Source organism: Ursus americanus, chromosome 31 (genome assembly GCF_024610735.1).
Source record: "Ursus americanus isolate L20-20 chromosome 31, mUrsAme1.1.p, whole genome shotgun sequence".
Taxonomy (NCBI): Eukaryota; Metazoa; Chordata; class Mammalia; order Carnivora; family Ursidae; genus Ursus; species Ursus americanus.
In genome coordinates this window covers 17758300-17776766 of record NC_142157.1, presented here as the reverse complement: position 1 = coordinate 17776766, position 18467 = coordinate 17758300, and the positions used below count along the sequence as shown (strand labels likewise).

General features: G+C 34.2%; 1 protein-coding gene across 2 annotated transcripts in view; it reads right to left on the bottom strand.

Moving 5' to 3' along the window:
* DNAJC1 (DnaJ heat shock protein family (Hsp40) member C1) overlaps positions 1 to 18467 on the bottom strand; it is a 208207-nt gene that overhangs the window by 8439 nt on the left and 181301 nt on the right. The window lies entirely within an intron of this gene.

Below are 18467 nucleotides of genomic sequence, written 5' to 3'. Positions count from 1 at the left end.
ACTTCAAAAAGAAACCTTATACCCTTTAGCTATCATCCTCCCCATCCCATCCCATTCCTCACCAAGCAATCATGAATCTATCTTCTGTCTCTATAGATTTTCCTGTTCTGGACTTTCATATGAGTGGAAGCATATAAAATATGGATTTTTGTGGCTGGCTTCTTTCCCTTAGGGTAATGGTTTCCAGGTTCATCCCAGTTGTGGTATATATCAGTACTTCATTCCTTTTTGCTTAATAATATTCCACTGTATGAATGTACCTCATTTTGTTTATCCATTCATCAGCTGATAATCATTTGTGTTGTTTCAATTTTTTGGCTATTGAGGATAATGCTGTTATAAACATTTGTGTATAAGTTTTTGTTTGGGCAAAATGTTTTCATTTATCTTGGGTAGATACCTAGGAGTGGAATTGCAGAGACATATGGTAATTCTATATTTAACTTTTTGAGGAACTGCCATACTGTTTTCCAATATGGCTGCACCATCTTATATTTACACCAGCAGTGAGTGTATGAGGCTTCTGATTTCTCTACATCTTGGCAAACATTTGTTACGGAATAAAAGTTTGTTATCAAACTTTTTGATTCTAGCCATCTTAGTGGGTGTGAAGTAGTATCTTGTGGTTTTGATTTGCATTTCCCTAGAGACTAATGATATTGAGCATTTTTTCCATGTGTTTATTGGCCATTTGTATAACTTCTTTGGAGAAATGTCTATTTAGATCCTTTCTCCATTTTTTATTTGGGTGGTTTCTTCTATTATTGAGTTGTAAGAGCTCTTTATGTATTTTGGATATAAGCCCTTTATCAGATAAATGATTTGCAAATATTTCCCCCATTCTGTGGGTTGTCTTTTCACTTTAATGGTGTCCTGTGAAGCATGGAAATTTTTAAATCTGATGAGGTTCAATTGATCTAATTATAGTTTTAGCTCTCACACTTAGGGGAATATTGCCATCGTGATAATTAAGACATCTGATCCATGAACAGGGGATATTTTTCCATTTATTTTGATCTTCAATTTCTTTCAACAATGTTTTATAGTAGTTTTCAGAGTTTAAGTTTGTACTTTTGTTAAGCTAATTCCTAAGTATTTTATTCTTTTTGATGCTATTATAAATGAGATTATTTTCTGAATTTAATTTTCAGGTTGTTCACTGCAGTTCTATAAAAGTAAAACTGATTTTTGCATTGATATGTATCCTCCAATCTTACTGAACTCATTAGTACCAACAGTTTTTTAACTTAACTCCTTCAGATTTTGTATATATAAAATCATGTCATCTGCAAATAGAGACTGGTGACTTCTTCCTTTTCAATCTTATTTCTTTTTCTTGCCTAATTGCCTCGACTAGAACCTCTAGTACAATGTTGAAAAAAGCAGTGAGAACAGGCATCCTTGTCTTATTCCTTATCTTAGCAAGAAAACACCCCCTCTTACCCCAGTAAGCATGATGTTAACTGGGGGTTTTTAGTAGATGCTCTTTATCAGGTTGAGGCACTTCCCTTTTAGTCCTAATTTGTTGAGTATTTTTATCATTCATGGGTGCTGGATTTTGTCATATGCTTTTACTGAGAGGATCTTGTGATATTTGTTTTTTATTCTATTGATACAATGTATTTACAGTAACTGATTTTCAGATATTGAATCTGCTTTGCATTCTTGGGTTAAATCCTGCTTGATGAGGGTATAAAATTATTTTTAGAAGTTGCTAGATTCATATTGCTGTATTTTGTTGAGGATTTTTGCATTCATACTCATAAAATTATTAGTCTGTAGTTTTCTTGTCATTTTCTGGTTTGGTATAAGGATAATACTGGCTTCATAAAAGGAGTTGGGAAGAATTCACTCATGAAGCCATCTAGATCCGGGCTTTTCTTTGTAGGTGGATACTTTTTTTTTTTTAAAGGTTTTATTTATTTATTCGACAGAGATAGAGACAGCCAGCGAGAGGGGGAACACAAGCAGGGGGAGTGGGAGAGGAAGAAGCAGGCTCATAGCGGAAGAGCCTGATGTGGGGCTCGATCCCATAACTCTGGGATCACGCCCTGAGCCGAAGGCAGACGCTTAACCGCTGTGCCACCCAGGTGCCCCTGTAGGTGGATTCTTTTATTACTAGTTCAATCTCTACACTTGTTATAGATCTGTTTCAATTGCTAGTTCTTCTTGATTCAATTTTAGTAGTTTGTCTTTCTAGGAATTTGTCCATTTCATCTATATCTATTAGAAAAATAGATATCTAATTTCTTAGCATATATTTGTTCCTGGCATAGTATTCCTTTTACAGCCCTTTTTATTTCTATAAGGTTGGTAGTAATGTCCTTTTCCCCCCTGTTGGTCAATCTACCTAAATGTGAATTTTATTGATATTTTCAAAGCATTAGCTTTTGAGTTCACTGATTTTTCTCTATTGATTTTCTAGTCTCTATTTCATTAATTTCTGTTCTACTTGTTATTTCCTTTCCTCTGCTTGTTTTTAGTTTAGTATTCCCCCCTCCCCCCCCCAGTGCCTTAAGGTGGAAGGTTAGATTACTGATTTAGGATCTTTCTTCTTTCTTTTGTTTAAGTAGGCTCCATGCCCAGCATGAAGTCCAATATGGGGCTTGAACTCCATGACCCTGAGATTAAGACCTGAGCTAAGATCAAGTCAGTCACTCAACCACCTGAGCCACCCAGACGCCCCTCTTTTCTTTTCTTTTCCTTTTCTTTTCTTTTCTTTCTTTTCTCTTCTCTTTCTTTTCTTTCTTTCGGGGGGTGGGGGGTGGGGTAGGGCTCTAGTGCCGAGCTTAACTTGGGGCTTGATCCCATGACCCCGAGATCATGACCTGAGTCAGAATGAAGAGTTGGATGCTTATTAACTGAGCCACCCAAGCGCCCCCCTTCTTCTTTCTTAATAAAGGCATTTAAAGCTATAATTTTCCCTGTATGAACTGCATTAGCTGCATTACCTAAGTTTTGGTGTGTTATGTCTTCATTTCAATTCATGTTCAAGAATTTTGATTCCCCTCGTAATTTCTTTTTTGGCTTATTGGTTATTTAGGAGTCTGCTGTTTAATTTTAACATATGTGTTGATTTTCCCAGCTTTTTCCCCCATAAACTTATTTCTAACTTCATTCCTTTGGGATCAGAGCACATACTTTGTATTACTTCCATCTGTTTAAACTTTTGTTTAAAGTTCCTAGAATATGTCTCATGCATACTTGAACATATATTCTCTTGCTGGATAAAGTGTTCTACAGATATGTTAGGTCTACTTGGTTTATTGTATTGTTCAAGTCTTCCTGTTGATCTCCTGTCTAGTTCTCACGCTACTGAAAGTGGGGTTATCGAAGCTTCCAACCATTATTATTGAATTATTTCTTTCCCTTCCTTTTTTCCTTTCTTTCAGATATTTTATTATTTTTAAGTAATCTCTACACCTAACATGGGGCTCAAACTCATGATCCTGAGATCAAGAGTTTCATGCTCTACTGACGGAGCCAGCCAGGCACCTCTTTTATCATTTATGTCAGGTTTTGTTTAATGTATTTTGGTGCTGTTGTTAGGTGCATATGTTTATAACTTATATTTTTCTGGGTTGGCCTTTTAATCCTTATAAAATGTCCCTTTTTATCTCTGGTAACTTTTTATTTTAAGTATATTTTGTCTGATATTTGTATAGCCACCCTAGCTTTCTTATGGTTGCTATTTGCATGATATTATCTTTTCCTATCCTTTTCTTTCATTTTATTTCTCTTTGAATCTAAAGGATGTCTCATGTAGACTGTATACAGATAGATCATGATTTTTTAAAAATCCGGTCTGCCAATCTCTCTTTGGATTGTTTAATCCATTTACACTTAATGTTATTATTGATATAGCTGAATGTATGCCTGTCATTTTACTTTTTCCTTTTTTATCTTCTGACTCTTTTGTTCCTCTAGTCCTTTATTACTGTTTTCTTTTGTATAAGTGAATATTTTCTAGTGTAGCATTTTAATTTAATGATTTTTTTTTACTATTCTCTTGTGTTTTTTTTTTTTTTAGAAGTTCCAGGGTTTATCATATACATCTTAACTTATGAAAATCAGCCTCAGATCTATACTAGCTTAATTCCAGTGATAAAAATATACATTATTTCTATACAGCTCTATTCCTTTCCCTCCAAACTGTGGTATAATCATTATATATATTGTATTTATTCATGTTATAAATCCAACAATACATTGTCGTACTTATTACTTTATCATCTGTAGTAGTTTACTCAGCCCAATACAGCTTTGCTCCCACCTATCTCCTTTGTGCTCTTATAGGCAAATATATTATACATATATCATCTTTCTATATGTAATAGGCCAAACAAAGCATTATATATCTATTATATAATTGCTTTTTAAATGACTTAGGAGGGACAAAATAAGCATTTCTAATTGTCTTTTATAATTACCTAATTATCTTTACTAGTGCTTTTTGTTTTTTCATGTGGATTTGAATTACTGCATGGGATCACTTCCAGACTGAATGACTTCAATTTTTGTTCATCTTGAACAAATTTGGCCCTCATTTTTTGAAAAATAGTTTTGCTAGGTATAGGATTCTTGGTTGGCAGATTTTTCTTTGAGCACTCTGAATATGTTATTCCACTGCATTCTGGCCTCTATTGCTTCTGCTGAGAAGTTAGCTGTTAATCTTATTGGGTATGTGGGGGAGGGGTTCTCTTATAAATGATGAGTCATTTTTCTCTTGCTGCTTTCAAGATTTTCTCCTTATTTTTGTCTTTCAGAATTTTAATAATATGTGCCTTTTGTGGTTATCTAAGGTTTTCCTACTCAAATTCGCCAAGCTTCCTATGTATATATAGGCTAGTGTTTTCCAAAAAATTTGGGAAGTTTTTACCCATTATTCTTTGGATATTTTTTCTTTTCTGTACTTCCAGTACTCCCATTATGCGTATGTTGATGTGCTTCATGGTATCTCATATTTCTCTGAAGCTCTGTTTATTTTTATTTTTCCCCTCATTTTTCAGCTTGAATAGTCTACATGGACCTATCTTCAAGTTTGCTAATTCTTTCCTCCGTCAGTTCAAATTTACTGTGGAGTCTAGCCTCTAGTGAATTTTTAAAAATTTCAGTTTTTATACAACTCCAGAATTACCACTTGTTTCTTTTTCAAAATAATTTCTATCTCTTTCTTGATATTTCTGTATGACGTAACACTCTTGTCATACCTTCCTTTGTTTCTTTAATCATGCTTTCCTTTCCTTTAGTTCTGTAAACATATTTATATTGGCTACTTTGAACTCTTTTTCTGTTAAATCTACATCTGGTCATTCTCATGGGCAGTTTCTGTTGCCTTCTGTTTTCATGGTTTCTTGGTTCTTTCCATGGCTCATTATTTTTTTCTAAAGTTTATTATTATCTTTTTAGTAATCTCTACATCCAATTTGGGGCCCAAACTCATGACTTGAGATCAAGAGTCACATGCTGTTTTGACTGAGCCAGCCAGGTGTCCCCAAGGCTCATTATTTATAATATTCTAAAGTGGCGGCACTTCTGGTTACTGATTTCCCTTTCCTGTCCCCCCAATACTCACACCCCATCACACTTACTGTTACTTGCATGTTTGTTCAGTGGGTGGCTCCATTATTTTAGTGAAGTCTATGTGCCTCTGTCCCCTACAATGTTAAGCCTCTGATGTTGCTCCTCAGAGATGTGCAGGTATGGATAGGCCTAGTAATTTTGGATGATAGTGGTATTTGCAGGACTCCCTTCCTCTCTTTATCTGACCACACTGAATGCTAAGCACCAGTAATTGCTGACAGATGCTCTACTGTTTGTAAAATGCCCTCGGGCATAAATTGCTCAACAAACAAGTCAAATCAAATTGTGGCTCCTTTGAAGGAAAGTTTCTGAGGTCAGTGTTTGATATTTGTTTTGACTTCAGGAGGGCTCCTTCCAGAGAAGGTATTGGTGAATTGGTTTGAGAATACCTGGTTAGTTACTCCTTGTACTGACAGAGAATTCTGAATACAGTATTTATCAAAATCTGGTCTACCATACAAAACAAATAGCTGCTATAATCTGAATCCTTAGATCTTCAGCATCAAACAATGAAACTAATGGGATGTCACCACAGTCATCTTTGAACCACACTTTCCTCCCACTTAAAAGGCAACGTAGAACTTACTAGAAAAAAGCAAAGCACAACTGGTTAATTTTCCAATTCTATGTGGTAAAGTAATTCTTTTAATATTCTGGTCTCTTTGTCAACTTCTTATTTCCTGGTGTCATAAAATAATTGTATCACAATGAGAACTGCAAAGGATCCTTTTTTCTTGAGAATTTCTCTTCTTTTCATTTGTTTTTTATCTCAGGAGAAAGGATGTATATGGCAATAATCACAAAATATTTGTTTTTGGGGCAAGTTTGTCATCCCCAGCATATTATTTATGATTCTAAGCAGACAAAGATATTTCTAAACAAGTGATGGTCTAATATAAGGCTTAATGGCCAGGGTGCCTTGAGTATGATAGCATGTCACTTCAGGAAATGAAAATCATCTTTCAGTGAATATGGTCATCGCCAAATCCAATTTTTTCCTATGGATCTAGATGACTTCAATTACATGGATGTCCATTTTTTTGTTTTTGTTTTGTTTTTTAGATATAGTTGACAAAATTGTAATAAAACTGTAAGATATTTAATGTGCACAACATGATAATTTTATATTTATACACACTGAAAGAATTCCCCCTACTGAGCTAATTAACATATTTATCACCTCATACATTTATCCCCCCCCCCACTTTGGTGAGAACATTTAAGTTCCACTCTCTTAGCAAATTTTAATTATATACCCCAGTGCTATCAACTATAGTCACCATGTTATACATTAGATTCTCAGACCTTATTCAGCTTATAACTGAAAGTTTGTATCCTTTTACCAAGCTCTCCCTGTTTTCCCTACCCTCCAGCCCCTGGCAACTACTTTTCTATGATTTGTTCCTATGAGTTTGACTTTTTTCCCCCCTAATAGTATTTTTTTAAAAAAATTAGTTTCAGAGGTAGAATTTAGTGATTCATCAGTTGCATATAACACCTAGTGCTCATTAAGTGCCCTCCTTAATGCCCATCACCCAATTATCCCCTCCCCCCCACCCACCTCCCCTCCAGGAACCCTCAGTTTATTTCCTAGAGTTCAGTGTCTCTTATGGTTTGCTTCCCTCTCAACTCTCATTTTATTTTTTCTTTCCTTCCCCTATGTTCACCTGGTTTGTTTCTTAAATTCCACATATGAATGAAATCATATGGTATTTGTCTTTCTCTGACTTATTTCATTTGGCATAATACCCTCTAGTTCCATCCATGTCATTGCAAATGGCAAGATTTCATTATTTTTGATGGCTGAGTAATATTCCACTGTGTGTGTGTGTGTGTGCACGCACGCGCTTGCGCGTACACCACATCTTCTTTATCCATTCATCTGTTGACGGACATATGGGCTCTTTCTATATTTTGGCTATTGTGGAATTGCTGCTATAAACCTAGGGGTGCATGTGCACCAATCACTATGTTTGTATCCTTTGGATAAATACCTAGTAGGGCAATTGCTGGGTCCTATAGTAGCTCTATGTTTAACTTTTTGAGGAACTTCTATACTATGCTGTCTTCCATAGAGGCTGTACTAGTTTACATTCTCACCAATAGTGTACAACTGTTTGCTTTTCTCCACATCTTCACCAGCATGTCTTGTCTTTTTGATAATAGCCATCCTAACAGGTGTGATGTCTCATTGTGGTTTTGATTTATATTTCCTTGATGATTAGTGTATTGAGCACCTTTTCATATACCTGTTAGCCATTTATATATCTTCTTTGAAAAAACATCTAGTTCTTTTGCCCAGTTTTTAGTTGCATTTTCTTTCTTTTTTTGCTATTGCATTGTAGCAGTTCCTTATATAAATATTAACTCATTATTGGATATGTGGTTTGCAAATATTTTCTCCTATTCCATAGGTTTCCTTTTTATGTTGTTGATGGTTTCCTTGCTGTGCAGAAGCTTTTTAGTTTGATGTAGTCCCACTTGTTTACTTTTGCTTTTGTTGCTTTTGCTTTTGGTGTTAAATCCAAAAAATCATCACTAAGATTGATGTCAAGGGGCTTACCCTCTTTGTTTTCTTTTAGGAGTTTTATGGTTTCAGGTCTTATGTTAAAGTCCTTAATCCATTTTGAGTTAATTTTTGTGTAGGAATCCAATTTCATTCTTTTGCATGTGCTGTTCAGTTTACCCAGCACCATTTATTGAAGGGACTGTTCTCTCCCCATTGTATATTCTTTGTCAAAGATTAGTTGACCTTATATGTGTGGGTTTATTTGTGGACTCTATTCTGTTCCATTGATTGGCGTGTATGTTTTTATGCTTGTACCATACTGTTTTGATTACTACAGCTTTATAATAAAGTTTGATATTGAAAGTGTGATGTGTCTAGCTTTGCTCTTCTTAAGATTATTTTGGCTATTGGTGTTCTTTTGGGGTTTCATACAAATTTTGGGATTGTTTTATTTCTGTGAAAAACGCCATGGGAATTGACTGGGATTATACTGGATCTGTAGATTGCTTTGGGTAGTATGGACATTTTAATAACAGTCTTCCAATCCATGAGTACAGAACATCTTTCATCATGTTTTATAGTTTTTAGCATGCAGGTCTTTCATCTTCCTGGTTAAATTTATTCCTAGTGTTTTATTTTTTGGATGCTATTGTAGATGTAATTGTTTTAATATCTTCTTCTGATATTATGTTGTTTGTATATAGATATGCAACTGAATTTTGTATATTGATTTTGTATCCTGCAACTTTACTGAAATAGTTTCTTAGTTCTAACAGGTTGGTTTTTTTTGTTTTTTGTTTTTTTGGTGGAGTCCTTGGGGTTTTCTATATATAATATCATGTCATCTGTAAACAGAGATGACACTGGAGGTGACATGGTTATCACCAAATCTATTTCTCTCCTTTAGATCTAGATGACTTCAATAACATGTGCCAATTTAGTCTTGAATGTTTAGTCTTATTATTCTCACATATTCCATAATGAAGATTTCACTTACTCATTCTGCTTTTATATCATCTGCAATTGTAGAAGATATGGTCTCTGACTTAAAGGCAGGTTGTGTCAAGCTATATTCAAGACTTTTTTCTAGCTGTCTCTTGGGAGAAGACATATATTTCTATGTAGGTCTCACACAGATGAGGCTTCTCTTCTTCCTCAGTATCTGAACAAATAATATTGTGGGCTACTGTCTAAGGTAGGCGTGTGGATAACACTCTTGCTATATGTGTTTTAACAGCTATACAAATTGTAGAGTTGTAGGAAAATTTGTTTTATCATCTTCTGATTCCAAGTAGAAAACATTTTATAATCCTTTTTCTTAATATAGGTATACCTAATTTTATCTTTAAAATTCTTATGAAATAGGGGCTCTATAATCAAATCTGGGACATATGGGATAGGGTGGAATGGACAAAAAAATCTAAAATAGTTTCATATTAAATTAGCAAAATGAAAATTATATTCCCTAAGGTCCAATTAGGATCAGTGGAGAGTTATATGGTGGCATATTTCTACTCAATATACAGAGGGATTTTCTAATTTTCTGAGCTGTATAAAGTGTATGCTCAATTCCTGGCATCCTCAGCTAACTCAGAAAATAAATGTTGACTACTAGTGATAATCTCAAGTCCTATTTTTCAAATTCTGGCTGATTTGATGACATTTAAAGTATTACTCTAATAATAAAAATTATGTAACCAAAGTTCATTATTTTCATTCAGTAGTATTTAATTTTGGCCAACTCAATTGAGCACTCACTATGACTGAGAACTACTGTACCCTTCAAGTATAAAGGGCACTCTGTTATCTGAATATTAAATAAACCACCTGAAAAATGTTTCCAACTGGTAGAAAGCAGTGCTGTTCATTCTTATTTCTTCAATGTCTTTAAATTTTTCTATGGATTCTCTGGAGAGAAAAATACAAGAAATAATAGAGTTCATCTTAAAGGTTTAAAAGAGGGCCTTCCATTAACTTCCTGATTACCTTTACAAGTAATGCAGATGTTTTGGCTTTTAGTTGTAGGAGACCATATATATTTTAGAAATTAATCACTTATCAGATATAAGGTTTGCAAATATTTTCTCCCACTCCATAGGTTACCTTCTCATTCTGTTGACTGTTTTCTTTGCTGTGCAGAACTTTTAAGTTTGATATGGTCCCACTTGTTTATTTTTGTTTTTATTGATTGAGCTTTTGCTGTCATATCAATGAAATCACTGCAAGACCAATGTCGTGATGCTTTCCCCTATTCCAGGAGTTTTAGTTTTAGGTCTTACATTTAACTCTTTAATCCACTTTGAGTTGACTTTGCATAGTGTAAGACATAGTGTAAGAATCCAATTTCATTCTTCTACATGTGCATATCCAGTTTTCCCAACATCATTGCTGAAGAGACTATCCTTGCCTTATTGTGTATAGTTGGCACCCTTGTTGAGGATCAGTTGACCGTATATGTGTGAATTTACTTCAGGTTCTCTATTCTGTTCCATTGTCCATTTGTCTCCTTTTTGCTAGTACCACACTGTTTTGATTACTGTAGCTTTATATTTTGAAATCAGGAAGTGTGACACCTCCAGCTTTGTTCTTCTTTCTCAAGATTGTTTTGGCTATTTGGTGTCCTTTGTAGTTCCATACGAATTTTAGGATTGATTTTCCTACTTCTGTAAATCAATAAAGCTTTTATAACTAAAACAAATTAAGAATGAGGTAGGCCTATATATACCGATATGAAAAATATTAAAAGTAACATATTCTGTTGCCTTAGATTTTTAAAAGTAGTGTTAAAAATCAAGGTAATTTATGTTCATAGTTAAAAAAAAAAAGTATACAACAAGGGCTTATGATGAAAAGCAACATACCCTACATCCAGAGTCAATAATTTCTGTTCAGAGTTCTGTTACAGTTTATACTGTACATATATTAAACAACATGCTTTAGTATATTATATCTTGAGTTCAGCCTCTTTTTCCCACCTCCTCCTAACCCTTGGTCCAAACTACCATCATCTTTTGCAAGAACTGAAATAGCATCTTACTTAGCCTGCCTCCCTGCTTGCATACTTTGCCTGCCACAGTGTCTTCTCCACAGAGCAGTCAGAACGACCCATTTAGATCTTGCACTCCTTTGCTCAAAAATTTCCAGTGCTTTAACCATCTCACTCAGAGTAAAATCCACAATCTTTATTGTGGCCAGGAAGGTTCTATATAGCCTGGTCCTCCATTGCCTCTTGCTCTCATCGTCTATAATCCCCTCCTACTTACTCTTTGTCAGCCATATTGACCTCAATGCTAGACTCTGCACACCCCAAGCATGATCTTGTCTCAGAGCTTTTGTAAGTGCGGGTTCCTCTACCGGAATACTTTCTCAGGCAGCTTTGCTCCTTCACTTGCATTGTGTCCCTGGTCAAATATTACCTTTTTGAGAGACTTTCCTCAGAACCCCATTTTTAATTGCAATTCCATTCAGTCTCTAACTTCTTACTCTGCTTCATTTTTCTTTATAGCACTTGTCACTATCTACGATTTTCCTTTTACTCCATACACTCAGGCTCTTTCTACTGTGTGCCTCCATCATCTTTAGGGCAACTGTCTTTACCTGCATGGTTGTAACTTGGTTGCAGGCAAATTTGGCATTCCAGCTCAGCTGAAGGGAAAAGTGAATAAGAGCTCCTACGAACACACATTATTTCAATTATGTTCCTCTGAAAAGAAATTAGTAACCTAGCCAGAGCAGAGCTTTGGGGGACTTGAACAAACTGTTGCTGGGCAACTTGCCATAGTCTTCTACAATTTGTTGATTTTAAAAATTGGAAAACCATCTGTAAAACACATAAAATGTTTAAAATATGAAAGGCCATTTTGTAGGATCTTACAAATTATGATCTGGTAAATATTACTGTAGAGACAAGCACTATGCTGTGGACACACTCCTTGTACCCTCAAAGGACAATGTTCTCAATATCAAATTGTTTTTGCTGTATTATCCTACTGTCTAATATACTTAAATTTGGACTATGCCTTTTTTGTATGGTTTTCTATTGTTTATAGAGTTTCTGGTTGCCTTTTTTTCATATATGTACATTTTTTAAAGTTTTCAGCCATACTATCTAGTCTATAAAATCTCCCTTTCTTCAAGGGTTGCTCTCACACAATCCTTCGTTCTCCTACTTCAGTGTGGATATATTGCACTTTTGGCCTATTGTATCAACACTGTGGGGTCTTGGGATTTCTGTTCATTGGACTGGATTCCACATCTTTCTCTTTTTAAATTTTATTCAGTTTTGCTTGTTTTACTAGAGTACAATCTCTGGGAACTTTGCAAGAAAGACTGCATCCTTGCCTCATCTATTTCCCATCACACTTGGTTTGTTCTAGATTCAGAACTATTTCTCCTCAGAATGGTGAAGCCATTGTTCCTTTGTCTCCCAGAACCTAGTGTTGCTAAGCAATCTGATGTCACTCTGATTGGTCTTATTTGGATGTTTCTTCTCCCTAGAAGCTTTAAAGATCATCTGTGTAGTCTCAGTGTTCATAAATTTTTTCCAGGATCTTTTCCATGTATGTTACTTGACTTTGGAAGGTTCTTACAAATTAGTCTCAGGCTTTTACAAATTGATCCCTGGAAAACTTCATTTGTATTATTTATTGAATAATGTTCTTGCATCTCTTTCCTCTCTCTCTCTCACTGGAACTTTTAATCAGGTTTGGACCTCTTAGATTGATTCCCTGTATTTCTTAGCTTTTCTATAATATTTTAATATTTTTAACATTTTTAAAAATTTTGCTCCATAGGAGATTTTCCTGATAACTTTCAGCCATTCTACTTCATTTATTTGAATACTTATTTTTGTTCTGATTCTTTTTCCACAGCATCCTTTCCTTTTTCCTCTGTTTTATGAGTGTAATACTGTCCTGACTCTATAGATGCTAGAAGGCTGGTATAATAAACTAATTCTAGAAGACTGGTATAACCCTATCTACAGATATCCTATTAACAAAACATCAAAAATTCTACAATATTCTTACATATATAAGCGCAAGAATTTTAAATAAATTCTTAATAAATTAAATACAGCTGTTTATTAAAGCATAGTATTATATGACCAAGTGAAGTTTGCCTTGAAAATACAAAGAAGAGGCCTTGATAATATATTCATCCTCATTAGATCATGAGAAAAATTGCACGATCATGTTGATATATGTTAAAAAAAAAAACCCATTGTTAAATTTTCATATCTATCCCTGAGCACAACTGTAATGAATGAGAATGGGAAAACCTTAAGAAAATATAATAATATATGTCTCATCAATGACTAATACTAAAATTAATGGCCAAACATTAGGTTTTCTTATTATAATGTGCAAAAAAGTCTGCACTAATCACTATTACTGTAATATATTTCTCTGGAATAGCTAGGTAATACAATCAAGTAAGATACAGAAGTGCGTGGCTGGCTCAGTCAGTAGAGCACGTGACTCTTCATCTCAGGGCTGTGAGTTTGAGCCCCATGCTGGGGGGTAGAGATCACTAAAAATAAATAAATAAACTTTAAAAAAAAGGAAAGCTATAAAGAAAGTGGCAAAGTATTTGCAGGCAATAGGACTGTCTATCCTAAAATTCTAATGAATTAACACAAACTTCATTTGAAATAAGACCAAAATGTAAGGAGGCAAGTTACAAAAATCAGTGCTGTAGCACTTTTCACCTGACAGGCAATGATGAAAAACAAAAAATAACATTCAGTGTTTGTGAGATTGTGAGGAAGTGACCTCTCTTGTATACTACCAGTGGCACTGTATATTGTGATAACCTCTCTGGAGGCCAATTTTAGAGCCATCAAAAGTTCTAAAAACATCCATATTCTTGAACCAAGCAGTTCTACTTCTCGGAATACAAGCTAAGAAAACAGAAATAAGTGGAAAGATGGATGAAGGAAAAAAAAAGACAATCCAGTAAAATAGCAAAAAAGGAAGCAATTTAAATGACAATCAGCAGGACACTCCTTAATTATATCAAGACAACATAAAATATTCTGTAAGTGTTTAGAAAAATGAAGTGGCTCTCACTGTCATGAAGAGTAGCTCATGTTTCATAGTGAAGTGAAAAGGACAGGATACTGATTAATAGTTAAAATTATGTATATTCATGCCTATAGAGGAAGACTAAAGTCTAGATGATATGACAAAATGTTTATAGAAACAATTTTTTATTATGGCTTATGAGAAAAATTTTTCGTGAGTATATTTTTAAAAGTTTTTTTTCTATGAACATAGTTTTACCAAGAAAGGCCTAATGATAAAAAGTCTCTAGACACATTTGAAGTGTTTTTCATACACACAGTAATAAAACAGCATTAAGTAGTGATAGGAACATATTAGATGAGGAACCAAAATGCCTGGTGTTGTCTCAATTCTAGTACTTGTGTCACCTTGAACAAACCTCCCAGCAGCAGTGTATTCAACTGTAAAATGGGGATAAATGGCTGCCTACTGTCTCACCATGCTGTTGTGAAGAGCAAGTAAAACAATGAGTATTTAAATGTTTTGAAAAATGTACTATGAAAATGAATGATGGAATAATCAATATTACTTAAAACAGTTAAAAATGTTGATTTGGTCTCTTAACTGATTTTTGCAATATTCTCACGTAGTGAATATATAGTTTATCATCCTGTTTTACGTGTGATATTGTTCAAGGCTGAGACAGAAATGGTGACATGGAATTCAGATCTATCAACCTTTGCCCTAGAAGTCGGGCAAAACTCTATTATAGTAAAACTCTAACCAAGTCAATAGACAGATTAAGCAATTAATTATGTAATTTTTTCTCTGATGGACACCGAACGGTCCTACTACTGTCTTCTCTTTTCTTTAAACAGGCAATCAAGTTGCATGAAATTCTCACTCCAATCATTCATATACTTGGGATAAGAACCTAAAGGCTCCTATTAAAATACAAGGGTGAGAGAGAGAGAGAGAGAAAGGGAGAGAGAAACAGATTTTGGTAACACATTTTTATCACTTATTAATATTACTTTGAAAATTGGTTATTAGATTAGCCTGTGACTCACCTAGCAAGAAGTATGGCATAAAGGGCCTATTTCTTTCTAAAATTTAAGTATCTTTAAAGGTTTTGAGATTGAGGAAGTGAAGGAGGAGAGGAGGGACCAGAGTATGATGAGGTCAGGCTCAGACCAAGACAAGTGCTGTAGCAGGAAGCCTGGTTAAGAGGACAGTGTGACAGTCCTTATCATCTTTACAACTCATGTAGGTCTAGTCCAATTCTAAAAGTAATAGCAGTAATATATATACTTGCCAAAATAATTACTGTATATTTAATTCATTGATAAACCATAAAGCTTATCTTCTATTGAATAAGATCCCACTTACATATTTTTGGAACAACTACCATAACATAAATTCCCCCAAGAGTATCTCCTCTCTAGCTGTAGCTATATAAAATACAATTGGGAATTTTATGATTTTCCCTTCTCTTTCTCACTTGCACATGGGGATGCTTACTTAACTACACATCTCTTACCTCTTACTGTGGACTAAGCTAATTATAAAAGTCTGTTTAAATCTATTCACCTGTCTTTTGTTTTGCTGCCTAGCTGGGCCTTTTCCAAGCAGGCAGAAAATCTCCAATCAGTCAGTTATCACAACCAGAATGCAAGAGATTAGTGACCAGGAGGGAAGCAGCATCATTTTACATCCTTTCAGGCAAGAGAATGATATTACTTCACAAGCAAGAAATCTGAGGCTCCCTGACCTTAATTTAGAAAACCTGCAGTTAATAATCACATTAAAGTTGGTTTTACGTGCCAGTTTTTGTTTCCTTTGTTGTTTTTACAATTTGAGTGTCCTTTGTGGTTACCAAAATTATTTGCTGAAAGGCATATATTAACATTTAAAATACTTATTCTATAATAAAATAGGTCTTGTAGTTTTGATATAGCTGAGTTAAAATATACTTTAAATTTTTTACAATGGCAATCACACTGCTTGTATTTTCTCCGGAGTAGAGTTTAGCAACTTGTTGATTGTGACCATTAATGCACTGAAAACTCCTTTTTTAAATGAGGAAGAAAATGGGTTTTTCATTGTAATGTGTCAGCCCAAATAAAGGACATATAGATCCCACCAGAACCCCCTTTTGCTGCTCCCCGCTAAAGTTCAATTGTTTCTTGAAGGAAAGAGAACCAAACCTGAAGTTAGAAAGTTAGCAAAACAAAAAAATATAAAACGGCTCAAAGATCAGATGTGCAAACCAGGAAGAACTGGTACAGGTGATCAGGTCAGGAAGCAGAGGTTCTGATGACAGCAAACTGAACTTGTTTTTCTCGCCATAATTAAATACTTAATGAAAACAAATCTAATTAACGCCATAAGCCAGAAAGAAGTTTAAGTGATGTAAAGTGTGGTCAACTTTCGCTTAACATTTTACTAAAGGAACTGTATTAGCTGAACCCACTTCAGCTGCTTCAATGTAATTGCGTGTTCACTAAACAAGTTACCCGTCTTCAGACACCTGCTCTCTTTTACAGAGTGATTGTGTGTGTATGCGCATGTGTGTGGGGTTACTGAAATGAACTGTGTAGTCCGGCTATGGAGGTGATGCTCACAGAATGAAAATACAGTGTACATGCTGTACATAGAAGAAAAGTTACAAGGGCATTTCTTGGTGCCAAAAAATGTAGGTTTACTAAATATTTTCAAGGTACTTTTGCTATTATGAAAATAGAATATTTGGAGGAAAAAAAATCCCAAAAAGTCATGTTTGTTACTTCCGTGGTAAAAGGAAAAAATATCTATTGCAGACATGGATTCAGTTTCCCTTGGATAAGTCTAGAAGAAGAACAACCGAAACATATGGGATGAATTTGCAAAAGTTTGAAAAGATATCTTTGCCTATACCAAGAATACACTAAGACTACTATATAATGTATAGGTTTTCTAGATCTCTGATACTAGCCATTCTCAAGGCTGTGTTGGTTACATCATATATATTCTTAGCATATAAACTTTCATCTCTCTTTTAAAGATACAGATAAAAATTTAACCAAATTTTAATGACAAAACTTAAAATATTGCTTCTATTCAATTCCCTATCTGTCTTTGACATTAACTATGAGGTTTCACAGAAATATTTAAAAAGTTAAAGGCAGTGCTGCCTTCAAAGGAGACACTAAATTAACGAACTGTTCTTTCCCATTAAAACTAAAACTTTTAGGGGCCTTTAAATCAGTTTGTTTTATAGCTTTCTAAAAATTATTTCAGTAATTTTTGTTAATCATATAGTAACAGTAGTAGAATTAGAGGGTTATAGTACTTAAAACATCAATAACCATGAATATCTTCCATTTGGTCAGATATTTACTGATAAGGCATTATTTATCTTTTACAAGCAACCTAAGAACAAGGTTATAAAATGCACATCCCAGTAACATTCTTAGCAGAAGAAAAGGTATCCTTATGGTTCTTTTCCAGTTACCCAAGATAGCAGGTCTCCTCATGAAACAGCAAAAAAAAAAAAAAAAAAAAAGTTAAAAGATACAATTTTTTCACATGATGTTTTTTCACATGATGAGACTTTAACTCTGAAGCCAAAATAATGCAAAACATCATATAAAAATTCAGAAAGTAGTCTTTTAAATGTGATTTTTAAAAGACCTACATGATAGTAAAAACATTCATATCTATAATTTAAAATTCTCAAAGCACTTCCTATCCAAAAAAATTGATAGTAATGTTTTGTAAGTTTGTTTATAAATTAAAAAGTGGAAGCTTACTATGAAGAATAACTTATAGCATTTATGTAACGAGCTGGATTTTTTTTGAGGGGGTAGTTGTGTTAATCATTTGGTAGGGTTTTAAAACTGTTCATTAACAAAAAAGACTCAAGGGTATACAAACAGAATTGAAGAGGACATTTGAATCTGCTTTCAGCAACCCCTGAAATATTTTAGGTGTATAGAATTAAAGTAAATTCAGTAAATAAATGATTTATTTAGTAAAGAATATTTACTATCATTTATGAAAATAAGGCTCATATTGATAAAAATAAAGATTTCGCTGAATTTCAAGTAAACATTTACTATTTAGCACATGTCAGATACTGTGGTAGGTGCTTTCACAAGGTTCTCTGTCCTAAATTTCCTGAATAAAGTGTTAGAAACTTTCCAGGTAAATACTTAGGCCTTTAAATGTTATAGCCAGTCACCTATATATATATATATTTGTTCACGTATATAATTTTTTTTTTGGTTAAACGACTTGTCAAAATGGGTGGTAGGTACCATCCCTGAAATAAAAAGACCTAATAAGAACATTGCTGATTTAATTAATGCAAACCACTTGATTAAATACCTATA